Source organism: Triturus cristatus, chromosome 7, assembly GCF_964204655.1.
Source record: "Triturus cristatus chromosome 7, aTriCri1.1, whole genome shotgun sequence".
Taxonomy (NCBI): domain Eukaryota; kingdom Metazoa; phylum Chordata; class Amphibia; order Caudata; family Salamandridae; genus Triturus; species Triturus cristatus.
Window position 1 is genome coordinate 1,718,192,531 of NC_140590.1, and position 18,510 is coordinate 1,718,211,040.

The 18,510-nt window shown below is 42.2% G+C and overlaps 1 long non-coding RNA gene across 1 annotated transcript; it reads right to left on the reverse strand.

The window, feature by feature from the left end:
- Nucleotides 1-2,704: 2,704 nt before the first annotated feature.
- Nucleotides 2,705-4,571, reverse strand: LOC146812876 (uncharacterized). Its single transcript, XR_014965987.1, has 4 exons — nucleotides 4,442-4,571; nucleotides 3,769-3,877; nucleotides 3,551-3,631; nucleotides 2,705-2,962 (listed from the first exon to the last, which is right to left on the reverse strand). It is a non-coding gene; the product is annotated as an uncharacterized LOC146812876 (long non-coding RNA).
- Between the last annotated feature and the right edge of the window lie 13,939 nt (nucleotides 4,572-18,510).

Genomic DNA, 18,510 nt, shown 5'->3' on the forward strand with positions numbered 1-18,510 from the left:
GATACAGTAAGGCCCCAGGACCTTAACACAGTAAAGTAATTGATTTTTAAACAGGCCTCCGACCACCGTGAAAACATTGAGATCTTGAAACCAACAGTGTGGGTGCATGCTTTGTTAAAGTCAGTGCAGGGAAGGGAAAACTATCTCTCTACCCTTACAAGTGCAACCAACCCGTTTTAGGTTCAACCTGCTCCACCACCTTTTGGCATCTCCGTCAGGTTTTGCTCACCTAAATGTGTGGCTGCGACTCTAGGGGGCAGATTTACTATTTTTTCACATAACGCCTTGCAGCAGTCGCAAATACTGTTCAGCGCTACGTGAAGAGGAGAGACAAGGAGAGCGCCATATTTACTAAAATAAGGCACTCTCCTCCCCACTCACTAGCGCCGGCACTGAAGTTAGCTGCCGTGCGTCACTGAGACACCTTTGCTTCATGGAGCAAGAGTGTTTCCGTGAGTCTAGCATAGGTTATGTACTGGAAGGAACCCTTCCAGTACAAAATACTATGCACAGACTCACTTTAACCATTTTCCCACTTTGTATGCACTCAGTAAAGTGCAGCACACATGCAAAGTTGGAAAAGGAAGGAGAAATGAAAGCATTTCTCTTTCATTTTGCCTACTTGAAAAGGGTGCAGTTTTCTCATGCTAAACCCTAGCTACCTTATTTAGTAAATTGGGTTTAGTGTGAGAAACCATGGGTGATTGCATGGGAGCGCCCATGCGCCACCCTTGGTACGCCCCCAGAAAGTAATGCGAAGCAGCGCTATGCGCTGCTTCACATTGCTTTTGTGTTATTTACAGCGCTAAACAAGCTTAGCGCTGGAAAGTAAATTGGGGAAAAAAGATTTTTCACCGATTTGCATCACTTTTATGATGCAAACACGGTGCACATTCTTAGTAATTCTCCCCCTAAGTCTCCACTGGACACGTTACATTTTGTCCTTTTATGTAAATATTTTATCCTCCCAAGAAGGCAGTTTCTTCGCCCCCTTTTAAAGTCTTTGAAGTTTAGCCAAGCCAGAGTAGCGCTTACGTATTTACAGCTGTTGCCTAATGAACTCACACTTTGTGCAATGACAAATTTCTTGTGGGACACCTACAGATCAAGACTATCTGGACCCAATTGACTGTTGAATGGCTATTTGGGTCTTTGCACTGTCTTTTCTTACCTGCTTTTAATTACTCAAGACCATGAGCTGTGTTTTATCTTAATTTTTAACTGTATTTGTAATGATGATGTTCCTATTGTATGATTTTATAATTTATGGTTGCAATTACCCCCTAATAAAGATGAATTTATTATTAATATTATTATTACTATATTTATTGTAATTATTTGTGCTTGTTTTCTATGTCCTAAATAAATAGGTCAGTGCCAATCTTTGGTGATGATGGTAATCATTATCAAAGATCAGAGTTCAAATTCTCTCTGTTCTGGAAGAACTCACCTTAACATGGATGGAATTAGCAGGCCCTTGCTCTCTGTGTTTTAAGTAGTTTTTCAGATGTTTTGTTAAAATGAGATTTTAGCAAAACATCAGTAGCAAAGAACAGATCAGAGCTGTGACAGCTCAGCTTGTGACAGGTAACAGCAACAGCAACTGAAAGCGCTCGGGCTCAGGGGAGAGAAGCAACTGTGTAATTATTGATGTTCCTTCACCAAAGCTAAGTACCACAAGCATTTGCAATGCAATCGGTCTCGCCTTTGGGGCCTTACATGTATTTAGCTATGCAGCACATTAGCCTTGGTGCTGAAACATCTGCTGTTCTTTAACATGGACGGAAAGTAAGCACCAAACTGCGTGACACGCCAGGTATGGGAACACAGGGAGAGAAATATTGCCTTTCAGCGGGAAAGGGTATAGTCCAAAGCTCTCTTTTTCATATAAAAGCAGGGACTTCGCTGGTCATATCACTGAAAATACAGAATTTGGAAAAAATATTATTGTCTACGGGTGCTCATGGAAGACAATATCTATGGACTGGAATCTAGAAAATGCTAAAGTGATTCTGGTATTTTACTGACCCCTGCTGATCGTTTTCTATCAAGAAAGTTAAATAGAGGCAGTTGCCTGAACAATTAAAAAAAGCAAGTCCCTCAGCAGAAAGCAATTCTGGTATGTTACTGACCTCTACTGGTCGTTTTCTTTCAAGACAGTCAAATAGAGGCAGTTGAACAGAATAAAAAGTCCCTAAGCGGAAGCAGACAAGTCCTAGGGCTGATCTCCAAAGCCCACAAAGTACATACACATTTAAGTATTTACTAAAGTCTATACTAAAGTATATACAAGAGGTCTCGAATGCTTGACCTAAAAAGTGGCAGGACAGTGTAACTTTCTACTGCAAAAATAGGGGACCCCCTCTATGAATTATACTTTTCAGGCTAGGGAGAAGAGGGGAAGAAAAACCTACAAACAACTTACTATGCTCCCTCGTAGCCTATTTACATCAAGACTTGATTCTTCTATAGTTATTTAATACATTTACTCACAACAGTGACACTTAACATTGTATTTTTCATAATTTTTATTATTTCATTCTTTTGTATATTTCAAAACATTTCAACGTATTTGTATATATTTTTTTCTTCATTCGAAATAACAAAAGTGATTATAAAAATTCATACAAAAGACAGAAAATGCCACAATCAATGAATATAATATTATATAAACAATTCTATTTCGTAGAAAGCAACCCCTGAATTGACTTCAATAAATACAATCATCCCACAACCATTCAAACACATCCATACTTTCACAAAAGATTCATACATCAGCATCTGTACAAGGTCGTGGTTATGTGTAACAAAAAAACCTTCACGACCAAATAGATTTTTATATTCAGAGCACAAGGCTCAGCATCAGGTCGACGTGCGTTTCGGTGGTATAAATGGAGTGATTAGACCCCCTTCATCAGGACCTTTCCAGATACCCACATCAATATCACAGCAATCAGGGGACCTAAAAATACATATAAAAAGGTCACTATTGTGAGTATTAATTTCAAAACAAGGATAAAATCATTGATTGGACCCAACATGAACACACAAAAGATCCTGCAAGTCATAAGCCAACCTCATAGATATAATCCTCCCACTCATTCAAGCGGAGAGCTTCAAACAAACCATTCATGTCCACAATTGTTAGACATACCATTTTGTGAAATAGGAAACAAGAAGAGACTCAAGAGTACCAACCACCTATTTTAAAAAACTATCACCATCATAATGTGATCAGAACAGATCCCAAAAGAAAAGAAATAAAATAGAAATTAGGGTGAACCCTATCCTATACATTCAATATGTCCAATTGAGTGCCCCTATATTGGATAAATTCACATCATTACTCACAAACACAAGGAATGTGAAGGATATAGAATTTCTCAGCCAGTAACTCTTCATGTAGTATATACCTAAGTATCTTTCCTTATATACAACAATAACTTCCTCTGTATCTGTGTAAATAATACAACAATTCATTAGGGATAAAATTCCAAATATGGGGTTTGTCCACGATGTACGTGTAATCTGCATACCCTGATGTCCTTACCAAGGAAGAATTCTTTGCTCAGAATAAACTGATTCTGTATCTTAGTCCTGTGATCCAATGTTTTAAAAGGTCATATGTATCCTAAAAAAATGTATATAAAGAGAAGGGACAATGAAAAAGGGAAAACATCCCATTATCGTTTTGCCTTTCTTAAAGTAGATTCACGAAGTTCTGCTAATCACAGTAAGTGTCTTACATAGTGTCTCGAAGTTACTGACCTATAAGTTATTCAGAAGGCAGAACTCTGGCCATTCTTCTCTGTTCTTATACAGCAATCTTTTTTCCACATCAAAGTTCTAGCTTTACCCAGACAATTTATACGTTCCACTGGAAAGGAGGAGGAAACAATGTAAGAGGCAGCTGGTTCTCCTATAGATATTGTCATCAGCAACCAACAGAAATTAAATTAAATGCGGGTATATTGATTTTCCCACATCGAGGCAGTTACATTTTTTAAATATACCTGCTTGCAAGCTACTCTTCTCTTATTAGGGCGGGGGCTTATATCATAAGTACTAACCCCACTACTTATAATTCTATTCGCAAATAACGGATACAGCATTCTCCTCCATAAGTGAAACCCAGACAATCTCAACTCCAGTTGTATTGGCTCTACAATATCTCTCCCCTCCAAAAGCAAAACATAGTATCCTAATATTTCTCATAGGCACACATAATACGACTGCACGCGAATGTGGTGCTTTTACCCACATATAAGATTTAGTCATCCCAATTCCAGTAGTACCGATTTGTTAAGCATTTCTCCTCTCAGAGAAGCACAAAACGAGCCAGTCAATGACATAGTAACCCCATTATTGATGATTACGGTATATGTCCTCATAGGAGGAACGGAGAAATTCAAAAATACGGACCCTCAACTAATACGCTTACCTGTTCTATGGACTAAGGTTCTCTACAACCAGCGGACCACAGTTCTCCGATAGATGTATACTCGGTTTACCCGGATTCTATGGGCTTTAAATAGCCCCGTTTTCAAGTTATAAACGGCGCGAAAATTTACGTAATGTAACCCAGACGTATGGTCATCTCCATAGAAGTAGGACTGCGCTAATACCAAAGATGGGCGCCATATTGTAATGATAAATAGCCAATTTACATATTGCGACTCAGACGTATGGTCATCTCCAAAGAAGTAGGACTACGCTAATACCAAAGGTGGGTGCCATATTGTAATGGTAAATAGCCAGGTCTATCATAATGGAAAAAAAAACAGGAAGAACCAAAAGCTCAAAAGTAAACATAAAATCACCAAGTACCAAAAACGACACAGGTAAATGATCATCCATACAGGACCAACTCTGTATAAATAATCCTCAATACAATACAACCACCACTCGCAAATGACATGAGTATAGGTCAAAAGGAGCTAAAACATTACGTATGATAGCCATTAAAAAGATGTATATTCAATGATATTTATACGAGAGTAATACTGATTTGGAAACAGGCTAAAGATATAGTTCCTAATCATTACGAAAAGACTCCTGTCTTTCCACATTTTCAAAGGGACAAATCACACTAGTTCTTAGCCAAAATAAAACTCAGAGCCCTGAGTTATTGCTATCTCTGTAAAAAATGACACTGTTTTAATTACAGGCAAACCCAAATTGTTCCATATTATATCTAGTTTCCTCCCCATAAGAAGTGCAGGTATAACATAGCTCAGTATACCATATGTTTATATTTATTATGGGTCAGGAGAACATATTTATCCTAGTGTGTGGCAACCTCAAAATTTCAGGGTCTCACAATCTCTGCGACATTTCCCCAATGTATAACCAGGAGCAGCCGAAATCCATCGCATTGTCCATCAACTGCACCACTGCCAGAACAAGGGACAAGCTCATAACTTGGTGATATACTAAGCTATATCTTCGTTCAACCCTTTACGAATACAGTCTAAATGAAAGATCCCAAATGTCTCACGTCTTTTGCGTGTTAGTTCTGTGAGTTGGCCTGCTTTACTTTGTACCTTTTCTATAATGCACCATTTTAATCCTGATTCTAAGTGTTGTTTATCCAGAAAATGCTGTACTAATGGTGCAGTGATTTTTCTTGTCCTTATAGCAGACTTGTGCTCACTGAATCTAAAACGGAATTCACGTCCCGTCTCTCCTACATATGCAAGATCACATGGGCAGAAGAGTATATATATAATGTTACTACTCCTGCAATTAGTGAGAGATCTCAATTTGACATTTATATCCTTATAACTAAAGGATTCCGTAACTAATGCTGAATCACAGGCATGGCAAGAGCCACATCTGTGGTTTCCCAGTACCATGGGCAATCCAGTGATGGTCATTTGATGTGTGGATTTCACATTTTTGCTTCTGGTATGAACCAGGAGATCTCTAAGGTTTCGATTCCTGCGATATGCCACTAATGGTCGCGGGAGTTGGGTCTCATTCTCATCTGTATTTAAAATTCTCCAATTTTTATTAATCACATTTTTTATTCTGAAATTCAATGTAGAGTGATTAATAACACATGTAATTTGATCCCGTGGTACACGTTTTATGCCTTGTAAGAGTGCATCTCGATCATAATATTTTGCCCTCTTATAGGCATGTCTTACAAGGCGATGTGGGTATCCTCTACATAGTAGCCGTTTTTTCAGCGCATCCCCATGTATATGGAAACCCTCCATGTTCGTACAGTTATGACGAATACGAAGGCATTCACCAAAAGGAATTGAATCCTTTTGGCAACTCGGATGGAAACTACCATATTGTAGTATAGTGTTTTTGGCCGTAGGTTTCCTAAAAAAGGCTAACTTGTAAGCTACCATTTGATCCATTGATCATAATGTCCAAAAATTCCACTTGGCTGGAGCTGACATTTGCAGTGAATTTCAAGTTCGTGTCACTCGCATTAAGCCAAAGTATATATTCCTGTAAATTCTCCACATCACCTCTCCAAATAAAAAAAAATCATCAAGAAAACGTTTCCACAAAAAAACATTCTCAAAAAAAGGTGCTGCTTCATTAAAAACATTTCTCAACTCCCACTCACCCATATAAGTGTTTGCCACACTCGGCGCACAAGAAGCACCCATACTGGTGCCCTTGATTTCTTTGTACAATGACCCATCAAAATCAAAAAAATTATTCAAAAGTACTGTCTCCAAACACTGCAATATAAAACCATCCGGTCTATTGCCAGGGGACCTTTGTAGGAGGGATGCCACTGCCTGTAATGCTTGACACTGAGGGATATTCGTTTATAAAGCCTCAATGTCAAGCGTTATCAAAATGTCAGAATCTGGATTGAAGGACACACCCTCAATCTTACTGATTATATCACCTGTATCACGTATAAAGGAGGCATAATTCTGAGTTAGTGGACATAAAAAAGAGTCCACATATTTTGACAATGGCTCAGTGCTAGAACCGATAGTTGAAATTATCGGACGCATCGGTGGATCCTCCTCATTTTTGTGTGTTTTTGGAAGGCCATATAAGGCCGGTGTTATAGGACACTTTTATTCAAGAAGTTGCATTCCTCCTCACAAATGAGGCCGTCAGCCAAAGCCTCATGTATCATCTCTTGAATATGTACATTCAGTCTGGTAAGTTCTCTAGGTTGTGCTGTCCTATAATCCTCTGTTACTGCCAGCATGTCCAACATCTTTTTATTGTAGTCAATTTTATTTAGAATGTCAATTCCTCCACCCTTATCTCAGGGTTTCACCACAAGATCATTGTTGAACTTAATTTTCTTAAGAGCTATGTTGTCATTCTTAGATAAATTAAAACGTGTTTTAGTGGGATATTTGACAATGCGAGCAATGTCTTTTAAGACGTTTTGTTAAAAAATATTCACCTCCGGAGCTACCATATCTAGTGTAGGGGTGAATACTGATGGAGGTTTGCACTGTGACTGATTTATATCCTGTTGGTGAGGTGGCCTATCCATGAAGAATTCTTTCAATTTGACTTTTCTAAAAAAAAGCAAATAAGTCCTCATGGAGTCTGAATTCATCAAGTTGGGTGCTAGGAACAAACGATACGCCATGACTAAGTACTGAAGTCTCTTCTACACTTAAGTCTATTCTGGATAGATTATAAATAGGTAATGTATCTCCATCCTTAGACTTATTAGTAGTAGCTATATTATCTACCACCAGTATTGTTGGTTTCGGGTCTTTACATACATTTGTTGAGGTTGTGGGCTCCTCTGATGCTGTCCCCCTCTGTCCTGTTGCCAACGGATATTCCTTCCCCTGTATTGGCCTCTTGACCCTGGTAAGAATAATGGGTCTGTCTGCCCCTATATGATCCAGGATTGTATTGGGCTCCCCCAATATCTTGAAAATTGTCATTATCAGAGTCAGACGACCCTGTATCCGAAAAATTATTAATCTGCCTTCTATAGTTGTTAGCGTGATTAGGGACATAGTTACCTTGATTTCCATCTTGATAATAAATGGGATTCAGATAGGGGTACGCTTTCTCCTGTGTGTACCATCGTATATCTTTCCTCAACTTCTCTGACTTCTTGTTTATTAGATATGTATCAAAGTCTCTCATATCGGTCTGGATTTTATCTAGTCTAGTCTTAGCCTCCTCAACAGCAGTGGATGTTCTCAGTTTATCTTCTAATGCGAGGATCTCCTGGCTCAAAACTGCCATTACTTCTTTTGCAATTTCAAATATTAAAATCATCCAATCCCTGGAGCAGCGGTTCGCAATAAGCGACCACCGCTCCAGGAATTTACGGATTTCAACAAACAATGCTGGTGCATTACGCACCCTTAAACCTGAGGGGATTACTCCCACCTTTAGATATTCAAGCATGTAATGTGCATTTGATTCTATGCGTTTGAACTTCTTTTTTAGATTTAGTAAGTTTTGCCACTCACCGTTATCTCCCTGTTGTGAACTAGCACTATTCATTACTTGTCCTATTAATGAGGAAAATTCTTCATCAGAGAACCCGAAGGTTTTCAGGACCTCCATCTTAAAAAAGGAAAAACTTCAAACTTTTTAATCTTTTTTCCGGGGATTATTTGATCACCTCTTCTGTGTGAAACAATAAACAACAGAACTTGTGCTACAGCTATGAAAGTGATACATGTAAAAGAAAAAGACAAGGACTGAGGGACAACTCAGGACCGACAGCAACATCTATGTCAACATGCTTAGCCCAATCAATCTAATTTAGTGTAACCGGAGACAACTCTCTATTACAGCTAATCCCACAGTTCAAAAACCATGAATGCTACTGCAAAAATAGGGGACTCCCTCTATGAATTATACTTTTCAGGCTAGGGAGAAGAGGGGAATTGTTTCTATAATATTATATTCATTGATTGTGTCATTTTCTGTCTTTGTATGAAGAATCAAGTCTTGATGTAAAGAACAGATAGGCTACGAGGGAGCATAGTAAGTTGCAGTGTAACTTTCTACCCAATGTCATGCGCTTGATGGGCAGGCCATCCAAGAAGAACAAACCATGAAGAACACGTGAGCGCCAGTGGCTGATAGGGCTGACCTAATGGCTAACCTCCTTATGTATCTCCATTCTAGGGTGTGACATGAGGTTTTAGGACAGCCAACCTTGTTAGTAACGAGACCTAGCCACAGCAGAGAATGAGGGCCATGGGAGGCTGGGGTGAAGGTGGTAGGAGTATGAAAAGCAGCTGTTTCTGAAGAGCAGCAGGAAGCTGTGTAAGGATTACTGTGCATGTCTGGTGACTGCTGTCGTTCGCAGATCACTGTGTGAACCACAGCCCCCTGACAACGCCCTCTTTCAAGGATTGTTTGGGTCAAGCTGCAGATGTGTCCTTGTGGAAGAGTTTCCCGACCACCTGGGGGTTCTGATGCTCTTCACATACCCAGTAACATCTTGTATTCTCTGAGCCCGTGGGTTCTTTCCTTCTTTCCACCATCTTCCTTTGAAACTGTTCTGGGTGACGAACAGCGCATGGAAGTCTAACTGGAACTCCTTCAAGAAACAGGAGACAGAGGGGTAAAACAAAGGTAAAAACAGTACGCGAGCGAGAAGCTAGGCGTGCTCAGCGTGGCTAATCAATGTACAGGAAGCATCACGGTCCTCGAAAGGAAACCGAGAAGCTGATTCTGCTAATCAGGAGCAAAACAACAAACCAACTGACAACACCGCGTGTGTCCGTGTTAGTTCGCTGAAGTAGGCTATATGTTAAATTAAAGTGAAAATTGGTTTAAAATGACTGAGCGCATGTTGGATGTCAAATAAGCGCTGTAAAAGCTGCCCGCAAACCATATCCTGCTGTTTGAAAACAATACGATAAACTCTCAAAAAGAGACCAACAAAATTCTAGCCTATGGGAGCGTTGTTATGAGACATGTTTCTAAAATACTCAAGGAATACAAACACACGAAGTACAATATCACGAAAATGGAAAAGAATGCGCTGATATCCTTGAAAAACAATAAAAACATAGTGATCAAGCCGGCGGATAAGGGGGGTGCCATTGTCGTACCAGATGTTGCAAATTACAAGACAAATTTTGAACCAGCTACAGGATGGAGTTAGCTATAAGAAAATAAGATCTGACCCCTCAAAGGACCTTGCAGAGGATATACTCACTCTGGCCTTGAACAAGGTTTTCTGACTAATCTTGAATTCCAGTACCTCAATCAAAAACACCCTCGGCTCCCTTCCCTGTACACCTTGCCGAAGATCCACGAAGATCCACTCATGCCACCGGGACATCCAATAGTGTCTGGATGCGGATCCATGCTGGAACCACTATCTAGATACATAGACCATTTCCTCAAACACATAGCGGAGTCTACCCAGACCTACTTGAGAGACACAATGCAAACTATAAATCTAAGTGACCAGCGCCCCTTTAATCCTAACAATTAACTTCTGGTGACATGTGACATTGTATCTTTATACACCAGCATACCCCAACAAACTGCAAGTAATGTGAGAGGTGTTGGACCAACAACCGGCACCGATGGCAGTACCGACCGAATTCATCGTTGACCTACTACGCTTTCCAATGATGAGAAATTTCTTCTTTTTCAATGGCCATTTCTATTTCCAAACCAAAGGAGTAGCGATGGGGGCTAATTTTGCTCCAGACTTGGCCATTATTTATATGGACCATTTTGAAAGATCCTTTGTATTCAGTGAATCAAACCCCTACATCACAAAGGTGTCCCTCTGGAGACGCTATATAGACGATATATTGATGATCTGGACCGGTGACTCTATGGAACTGAGCAACTTTCACTCCTGGCTTAATGAAAGAATCCAGACATTCAATTCACCATCAACTTGATTCCCAATGAAATCGACTCCTTGGACATCACAATCAAGTGTGAAGACAATCATATATACACAACTCTATATTGGAAACCGGCTGGGAGAAACTCCCTTTAAAGACACAACAGCTACCGGATGTATGACGTTACAATGCATACTATTACAACGCATACCTTTACAACGCATTTTTTACAACGCAAAATCCATTACAACGCGTTCCATTACATCGCAGGACACTACAACGCATTTTTAGAAACTACCTTTACAACGCATTCCATTACAACGCATACTACCTTTACAACGCATACCATTACAACGCATTATATTAAATTGCATTTAAGGTAAGTATTAGATAGTATAGGGGTAAAAATTACTTGTCTAACTCCAGGGGGTGCAACAGTAGGGTAAGTGTTGGATAGTATAGGGGTAAAAATTACTATTCTAACTCCAGGGGGTGCAACAGTAGGGAAAGTGTTGGATAGTATAGGGGTAAAAATTACTTGTCTAACTCCAGGGGGTGCAACAGTAGGGTAAGTGTTGGATAGTATAGGGGTAAAAATTACTATTCTAACTCCAGGGGGTGCAACAGTAGGGTAAGTGTTGGATAGTATAGGGGTAAAAATTACTATTCTAACTCCAGGGGGTGCAACAGTAGGGAAAGTGTTGGATAGTATAGGGGTAAAAATTACTATTCTAACTCCAGGGGGTGCAACAGTAGGGTAAGTGTTGGATAGTATAGGGGTAAAAATTACTATTCTAACTCCAGGGGGTGCAACAGTAGGGTAAGTGTTGGATAGTATAGGGGTAAAAATTACTATTCTAACTCCAGGGGGTGCAACAGTAGGGTAAGTGTTGGATAGTATAGGGGTAAAAATTACTATTCTAACTCCAGGGGGTGCAACAGTAGGGTAAGTGTTGGATAGTATAGGGGTAAAAATTACTATTCTAACTCCAGGGGGTGCAACAGTAGGGTAAGTGTTGGATAGTGTAGTGTAATATTATGCGTTGTAATGGTATGCGTTGTAAAGGTAGTATGCGTTGTAATGGAATGCGTTGTAAAGGTAGTTTTTAAAAATGCGTTGTAGTGTCCTGCGATGTAATGGAATGCGTTGTAATGGATTTTGCGTTGTAAAAAATGCGTTGTAAGTGTAGTGCGTTGTAAAAGTTGCGTTGTAAAGGTTGTTCCCCCAGCTACCATCCAAGTCGACTCAGAGACAATCTACCTTTCAGACAGTTCTTGCGGATCCGCAGGAATTGTTCCAATAAAACTGATTACTTTGTCCAATCAAGTGATTTGAGCCAACGACTATTGGAGAGAGGCTACCCAAGGTAGCTGATACGAAGAGCACAGAAAAGGGCATGGTATAGCCCTCGCGAGAACTTATTGACACCCAAAGATCGGGCAGAAGACACCATACAAAGGATGATATGTGTCACCACCTTTTCAACCCAAAGCCATGTCATCAAGAAGGTGATCAACGGATACTGGGGCTTAATTTCAGAGGACATTGAACAAACCAACCTCCCAATGCACTCTTATAAGAAATCCAAAAGTGTCAGGGACCACATAGTACGCTCCTTCCTAGAAACCCCAGAAGCGCCATCTATTCAATCAATGTGGAATCTACCACCTATACTTGGACATTTCAAATGCGGACAGTGCAAGGCCTGCCAAACAACAATCCAAACCAAAGAATTTACATACAAACACCATGTGATTACTTTGAAGTCCTTCACCAATTGCAACTCTACCAACGTCATTGACGGTATTGTGTGTCCATGTGACCTCATATATGTAGGGCAAACGCAACAGAAAGTGAAGGCCCGGATCCTGCAACATTGCAGCCGAATTAGATGTGGGGTCCAGGGTGCTCCTTTAGTCAAACATTTCAGAACTGCAGATCACAGCCCAGATGAGCTACATTGGGTTGTTCTGGAAAAAGCTTTCCTTGGCCCAAGGGGAGGGAACATTGGAACGATCCTGGATACAAGGGAATGTAAATGGATATCCTTTCTGGACTCCATCCAGAATGGTTTAAACGAGTCAGAGGTTAGTCTTGCTCAACTAGCATGTCTCACACGTGAGTGAACGCATAGACTACTGAGCACTGATATCCATACATGAGTCTAATGTTTATAATACCGGCACATCATGCACATTAGATAAACTGTCTCGCTACAACACATGTGGCATGACAAATTTATTTACTTATGGCTGAATCCAAATAACCCATGCTCTTTGAAACTTTATCATTCTCCCCCCCACCTAACTGTGTCCTTTATTTGTAAACATATTGTACCGTCTAATCATAAACATGTGGCCATTTACTATTCAACGCTTGAATGTGCTGTATACACAACATACTGTGGGTTTCCCCATGCCCAGTATAGTAAACTTTTTTTAGCTCATAAACGTTATGAAACAAATTAGTTAACTGAATTATGTAATGTTCCTAGGCCAAACACCAACATCACATTTCAAAACCCATGTGAACTTGAACTCCCGTTTTTTGATCTAGGTACGACACTTGTGTCTGACATTTTGGATGGGACATATGCCCATTCATTAACGCTGTTAATATACCTGATGAGCAATATGGTGGGGGTCATCCTCACAATTATGTCTATGAATCATTTCAACAATGTTAACCATGTTACAGACAGGGCGCTAGAATTCTGAATATGAACTATGTGACAGTGGGTCGTGACCACATACTAATGCAATGTTTAGCTGCGCACTGGGGTCTATAATCACATTCTGTGTCTGTGTTTGGGCGCGCATTTCTACGTTAGGGAATAACATTGCTGGTTATTTGTGAATCTTTGCCACTTTTTTTGCATCCCTGGGATATGCACAATTAATGCCATACACACCTTCCCCCGCAGACATGATTTTATCGTCACCTTCAATTACTTCCAAGTTAGAACGTGATTTTAGCAGCCCCCTACAGGGCGCACCTTTCATAGTCTGTCTTCCCTCTCTCCTACATTTTCCAACATGACAGTGAGCGTCTGCAACTTGACACGTACGCTCGTGTAATTGACTGGTTCACACTGGCCTATTTTAATAACAGGATTCAGTCCTCCCTTTGCCTTCTAAACAAGCATTTACAATGCAACGGTCTCGGCATTGTTAAAGTTAGAGCTATTGGCATTGCTCATGACAGTGCCGTTTCTTTAAATGTTTTAAAAACAAAAACATAAACAAAAATAATGTCATGAGCAATGCCAATAGCTCTAATTTTACCAATGCCGAGACCATTGCATTGTAAATGCTTGTTTTCTGTTTGACTGCTTCCGTTCACTTAATGCTGGCACTAGTCTGACCTTTCATCACACATTGGTTACAGATGGACTGGCCTTTGCACACAGCCCTCGCCCTCAAGCGCGTCTTACAGGACCTATTCTGCAGGGGAGCCGGAGGGGCCGGTATGTGGCCCCGCTACATGCCCTGTAATCTTGGGGCGCCCCCACTCCAATGCAGCTCAGGGCTCGGCGGGGATACAAGGCCTGTGTGCGCACCCGCAGCCAAGAAACGGAGATCGCTTCAACAAAGCAGCATTACAAATCAAGCAGTCGCGGCATTCACTCGGCGAAACTTTAATACTCAATTCTCCCAGTCAGTACCAAACCCTTTAAAATAAACGTCGTGATCCCCTGAAATCTACATTTTTAATCGGTAAACCACCGTGATGCCCAGTGTACACTGCTGTACCCCCCCCCCACACACAGTTCGCTAACTCAAGCCAATGTATAAGCGTAATACAATTCAACCTCTTTAACCGCTCCTTCACCTCCATAGAGGACTAACCCCAACTACCCCACTCTCCCTGTGCACCACCGCATAACTCGCGGTTCAACCGCCGGGCTAAAAGAAAAGTATCCAATGCAGGTTAAACGCTTTGTGTTATAAGAAATTCCCGGTCCGTGTATGCAACATCTCAGGGTGTCGGTCAAGTCTCCCTGGCCTTCATGCAGTGCATCAATCTTTTGGATAAAACAATAAGCCAGTTTACACCGACAGTTGTTCAGAGAGCGCCCCCACGAAAACTTATCCCCCTCCCAAAAAAAAATGCATGCCGTTATTCGGTTTTTCAGACCGGATTATTGAGTCTTCATTTTCTTATTTCGTTACATTTTTACACAGTAAATACTGCATTTACAGCTTTTTCCTCTTTAAGGTTCTTGTAGTACACGCTTCGGGAAAATCAGATAAATCATTTACTCCATGTCTGTGAATCAGCTGCTAGTGTGCAACTTTTATTCCCTGTCGGTTTCATAACCTCGACTTGTCCTTCGTTTGCGACCCACATTTCAAAGATGAGGCGGAGCCTGACCAGTTTCACCACGGGTTACCAAATTTACACAAGTGTGTAAAATGGGTTCACGCATTGGGGTCGTCATGCTTGGGAACTCTTATGAGTAACATGTCCGTATGTAGGCAGATCAGACGGGGGACATAATGTTCCTCTGTAAACTAGCACTGCTGTGTGTAAGGCCTGTGTTTTTTCGACTGTAGATTCATGAACTGTACTGTGAGGTGAAGGACAGCTTCCTGATGACGACAAACTTCACGCGTCTTTTCTGTACATTTCAACTCTCTTGCGCTATGCTCCTGGCTGCCCTTCCAGAAACTGTTCTATTGGTTCAGGTCCAGCATGACTAAGATGAAAGGCCCTCAGGGGCCTGGCAGCAGGAGCGTCACACCCTCGCAATTACAGGGAAGCAGGAGAGACGCTTTAAATAACGCGCACTGGTGATAAGTGAAACAACAGTAAACGATGGAAGGTGTAAGTAGACTTTGCCGTGGAGAGAAAACAGAAAGCAGGGAGAGGAGTGGCGTGAAACTACGAGCTCCGTAGTCGGGGTGGAAGATATTACTGCTTAGCTGACCCCCCTGGTAACCCCCTCCAGTTCCAGGCAGCAGCAAGAGCTTTTCAGGGAGGATGGAAAATTATTCTCAAAACAAACAAGGCAGAGCAAAAGGCAAGCACACCACCGCCTTTCTCCGAGGCAAAGCAGAAATGCCTCGGAGAAACGCAGCGTCCTTTTCGGATTCGGGGGCGTGTTTTGCTGTTATCTCCTTCTTGAGACTTCTTGCAAAAAACACGCCCCCCGATCCGAAAAGGACGGGGCCTGATCGGAATGACTGACCTCTTCTCCAATGGCTGGCCAGCATTCAAGAGGCCAGCCAATGGAGAACAGGGGAGAAGAGGGGCGGGTTCAAGCCCCTCTTCTCCAAGTCATTAAATCTCTCGACTTCCGGTTCTGCCTTCGGCAGACCGGATGGTCCCGAGACCTAAAAAACGAGACGGTCGCTGAGCAAGCGGTAAGCTTTCACCATGCCAGTTCGATCTTTAGTCCCTTCTCACCCAAAACTAACACATAGTGAACAGCGGTGATTAGACATGGACGCGTGTCTCTTTTTGAGAGTTTATCGTATTGTTTATACACAGCAGGGTCTGGTTCGCTGACAGCTTTTACAGCGCTTATTTGACATCCGACATTCGCTCAGTCATTTTAAACCAATTTTCACTTGAATTTAACACATAGCTACTTCAACGAACTAACACGGACACACGCAGTGTTGTCAGTTGGTTTGTTTTCTTGCTCCTGATTAGCAGAAACAGCTTCTTGGTTTCCTTTTCGAGGACCGTGACACTTCCTGTATATTGATTAGCCACGCTGAGCACGCCTAGCTTCTCGCTCGTGTACTGTTTTTACCTTTGTTTGGAGTTGGTGGTACCAACTAGAACCCTTTATCCTTCTTTCCCAATATAGAGACAGAGTAACACGGAGCATTCATTGCCCGATGTATTGTATCCATGAGACTCGAATCATTAGGACCAGCAGATTTACCCAGTATGGCCTTTTTCCACTCCTTCATGAATCGGCACCCTTCCAAGTAAGTGTATTGATCAGGCCCACCACGTATAATTTGACTACAGAGGTAGACTTTTCTCCATATTCTGAACCTGCACATCATTTTTGCAGGTGATTGCTCTCCCTCGCCAAATTGGAGCCTACGTGCCCACTTCTTTTCCTTCAGGCTCAATGCATGGGCCACTAATGGTACATTTTGGGGCCTAGGCCCTCTACTTAGTTTCCATTCACTCCCTTTATAGGAACTCCCAGTTTTTAAATCTTTCATATTCTATCTCCAGGTAACCCACCCCCCTCCTACACTCTTGTCCTGAGGAAGACCCCGGCGTAAGGGACACAATAACCTACTACTCTTCAGGGGTTGAAACGTTGACATCAACCACATTAGCCAGTTTGATCAACAGCGATTGATCACTGGGATTCTGTTTGAAACTATATCTATGTAACGTTTGGATATGTTTGAAGAATTTGGCTATTAATATGAGCCGTCTTGTAATTATCTGATCTTGTGAATCGCACGTTATTTCACTCACTCCCTTATCCTCACATTATTCACTATATCCCCACCCTCCTTTCCCTGGAGCACTGCTTTAAACTGTGTTAACAAATGTTTTGAACTACTGTTGTGTTCAGTGTGATTAAACAACACTGTACAGTAAGCATATTACAGTTCTTTTATTCATCTTTTCAAAATTTGTGTAACTTCTTTTTTATGCATTAATCTGTTTACTGGGACCACTGTTCAAATGTACTCCATTGTGGTTTGAGGCTGCAGCTGAGAAGGAGCTTGCCGCTCTCCGCTCGACTCACCGTTGCTTCAACGCTGACATCCTCAGTCCGTGGATCCCGAGGCCCTTGTGGCCCCTGCAACCCCCTGCAGTAAACAGGAAATTACTGTCTCGCGCCCCCGTGGCTTCTAGCTCCCGGCTCCCAGCCCTGCTTGAGGCGCTGTGCTGTGCCCGGGATTCACAGAAGGGTGTGTGGTAGGCTGAGCGGAGCGGAGCAGGGGCAGAGGCAGAATGTGCAGAGCAGAGCGGGCTGCGAGGCTGCAAGGTGCGCGGTGAGGGCCGAGTTGGGGTTGCATCAGCGTGAGTTGGCGCCGCACTCTTTGCGCCCCTTGTGCCCTGAGACTTCAGCCACAAACTACAGACTATCACAGCAGGTACAGCACTGTGCACTGAGTGTTTTGAGTGGAGCTGAGAGGCGTCGGGACGTGCGGTGCGGTGTAGTGGAGCACCGGTGAGGAACTGGCAGCGGTGCACCGGGGGTGGTGCAGAGCTCACAGGGGGGCACGAGAGAGTGAGGAGGAGAGCGTGACCACCTTTAGTGGCGTTCAAGAGTGAAGAGCCCAGGTAAGCCTGCAGAGGCGGCCCAACTAGGTTGAGTGAGGCTTGCGGTGCTTCCGGCTCTCCCTCCCTCTCTCTATCTCTCCCCATCTCTCACCGACCTTCTTGCTCTGCTATCAGCCGCGGCAACTTCAGCACTCTGCATCTCCACATTTCCTCTCCTCACCTCATCTTACCACCATCACCGTCACCACCACAACCCCACCACCTACTGGACTCGCAATTGGTGGGACTAGCTGGACTGGAACCACTGCACAGAGCTGAGCAGGAAAAAAGAAGAGAAGAAGAAGAAGAGAATAACAGAATAAAAGTAAAAAGTAAAAAGCAGAGCAATGAGGTCGGGAAGTCAAGGGACCAGTCGGCATCTGTTAACCCCCCAAAAGAACGAGGAGAGCAAACAAAAACCTTGAGAAAGACTTAATGAAGGTCAGAGAAGATGGTACAGGGATA